Below are 3,078 nucleotides of genomic sequence, written 5' to 3'. Positions count from 1 at the left end.
ACTAGATCTCATATACTGTTTTAATAAACTTATCTTCTCTCATTCTCTCCAAACAGCCAGATTACGTCACGTATATTGTTTTCATAAACTTATCTTCTTATTCTCTCCACATGGCCAGACTACAACGCATACACTGTTTTCATAAACTTATCTACTCCTATTCTCTCCATATGGACAGACCATATCAATACATCATTTCTTCGTCTAATATTCTCCCCATATATCAAGGATATAATTTTAATAGAAAATATGCATAAATACCTTACTTTTCCCTTTAAACATAACCATGGTAACACTGTGAGCTAGGGACTAGAGGCTTGCGAGCTAGTTGTTCCATCTAAGATTCATCAGTAACCATGACCTGGTCAACTCTGTTCATACTTAGGTGGAGAGGGAGTTTAGGTGGGAATCATATGTGTATATTGTTGGTACCAGCATCTGCTTTGACTCATGGGGGACTTTTAAGGCTTAAAAAAAGGGATTTTGACATAGGAAAAATCTATTTTTAGGTGTGATAGCCATGTCGTCCTGATGGAAGTTCCTTCTGGCAAACTTCTACAGTATAATATTTCTGCGATTGATATTACAAAAGAATTACCGTCAGGTATCACGGGGTTCTAACCCCCGGAACGACTATACGAAGATATCGTGTATAATCAGGGACTTACCCTAAGTCCTAAGATAACCATAGATATCTGCACCCCGAATAGACCTTACTCAGTCTAATCCACTAAGGGAAAGGATAAATATAAGGAGCCGTTACACATCCTATCACCTTCCAGTGTCTCCTATAGGTATCGCTTCTCATTCCTTTGATCGCAGCTGGTGGTTACAGTGTGAATTAAATGTGGTTTATCAAATTTTGTTGATATTTGTGATGTCTTTGTTGAAGTACCCTCATAGACAGAAGTCCTTGGCAGGGATGGAAAATGATGGTTAAAGTAAATCAAACTTCAAAATTGTTTGAATAATCATTGTCTTGATACGCAGTTGAATATAGTTTTGATTTCATACAAGCTTTCTTGAACTTTGTTTAATTCAAATTTTATTTTCGATAAAATTATTAATATTATTATTATTCACTTCCATCAATTTCGATGGTTTGATTGAATAATATATTAGGATTGTCCATTATACTCACTTTTATGCTATATTTTCTTTTATTTAATAAATGTAAAACATTTACATGAGAGAGAGAGAGAGAGAGAGAGAGAGAGAGAGAGAGAGAGAGAGAGAAATACATTCTCTCATTATTCATTAAATTCTGAAACACCATTTCATTTCACTCAACGGAAAAACAAAAATGGATTTCTTCTATTCTTTAAAAAAAAAAAAAAAAAAAAAAAAAAAAAAAAAAAAAAAAAAAACAGAAAACGAAAACGTCAGAACACAACAACTCTCGAAGCGCGTACGATAGTTTTTTAATTGGACGGTACTTAAAACCCTGCAACATTTAGCTGATCACTCAGTGCAGAGCCGGACACCTTCGAGAGAGGTCACAGCTGTTTCATTTGAAATGCTTACGTCTGTTCTCACCTCGTTCGGGATATTTATCGTTATTGCTTGTGAGTAATTATCCTAATTTCCTTATTGCTTCTGTGTTCCCTCTATCGAAATCCATATTATCTAATGCTTTCTATAATGAGAAAAATCACTGATTGATTGGTTTGTCTTTGGCATCGCAAAAGTGAAGGTTATGTATGCAGGAATATATTCTTACTTCATGTAGCTTCGAGTGGGGGGTGACCAATTCTTTTGTGACGCCTGAGTAGGTGTAGAGATGTTCTATTATTTGAATGTTCTTCATCGTTGAATTTTTAATCGGAATTCTGAATATTTTCTCTTCTATTCTTTAAAATATCTATTAATTTTTCATTCAATTTCATCATTATTACCTCCACAAAGGTTATAAAATTATCTGCGTTTATTTATTTAATTATTTATTTACTTATTAATCTGTTTATTTGTTAGCAGAATTACTTCAAAACCACTTGTCAGATTTTCACCAAATTTTGAAGAACCGGATCAAGATCCAGTTTCTATTTATTATTATACAGTAGATTAATTCACCTTAACATGTGAAAAAGGAATAGCTTGGTCCGTAGACTTGAGCCAAATATTGACACTCTTCAGTGGCGGAGTTCTGAAATCTCATTGCTCTTTATAACTTTTAGTAATTTTTGTCATTATTTCTGAGGATGTAGCCTGCAATGTCTATTAAAGCTAAGTATTTATTTTCTTTGTTAATCCCAGTCTACAGAGACTGATGGTTTTATAGTGTGGGATTCTTGGTTGCATCCAGCTTCCTTAGACATTCATTACTTTCCTTACTATATGTGCTGTTTCAAGTAGCTCTTCTGCATAAGTCGTGGGGCTATATCGGCCCCTACCTTCTCAAGAATCACGCTCTTCTGCACAAGTCCTGGGGCTATGTCGGCCCCTACCTTCTCAAGAATCACGCTCTTCTGCACAAGTCCTGGGGCTATGTCGGCCCCCTACCTTCTCAAGAATCACGCTCTTCTGCACAAGTCCTGGGGCTATGTCGGCCCCTACCTTCTCAAGAATCACGCTCTTCTGCACAAGTCGTGGGGCTATGTCGGCCCCTACCTTCTCAAGAATCACGCTCTTCTGCACAAGTCCTGGGGCTATGTCGGCCCCTACCTTCTCAAGAATCACGCTCTTCTGCACAAGTCCTGGGGCTATATCGGCCCCTACCTTCTCAAGAATCACGCTCTTCTGCACAAGTCCTGGGGCTATATCGGCCCCTACCTTCTCAAGATACTTTAATAATGACTCAAGTCTGGGGCCTAGTGCTCTTATGATTATTAATATCACTTCTTCCTATTATCATTATTATTTTTTTTTTTCACATTTTTCTTTCTTATACACCTGGCAACACTAAGAAAACCGAAAAAATCTTCACTCAGGGGTTACCTACGGCACAGTAATTGTTCCAGTGGCTGCTTTCTTCTTGGTAAGGGGAGAAGAGACTCTTTGGATATGGTAAGCAGCTCTTCTAGGAGGACACTCCCTAAACCATTGTTCTCTAGTCTTGGGTAGTCCCATAGACTCTATACC

This window comes from Palaemon carinicauda, unplaced genomic scaffold (assembly GCF_036898095.1).
Source record: "Palaemon carinicauda isolate YSFRI2023 unplaced genomic scaffold, ASM3689809v2 scaffold323, whole genome shotgun sequence".
Classification (NCBI taxonomy): domain Eukaryota; kingdom Metazoa; phylum Arthropoda; class Malacostraca; order Decapoda; family Palaemonidae; genus Palaemon; species Palaemon carinicauda.
The sequence above is the reverse complement of the archived record's forward strand: the minus strand, read 5'-3'. Positions refer to the sequence as shown.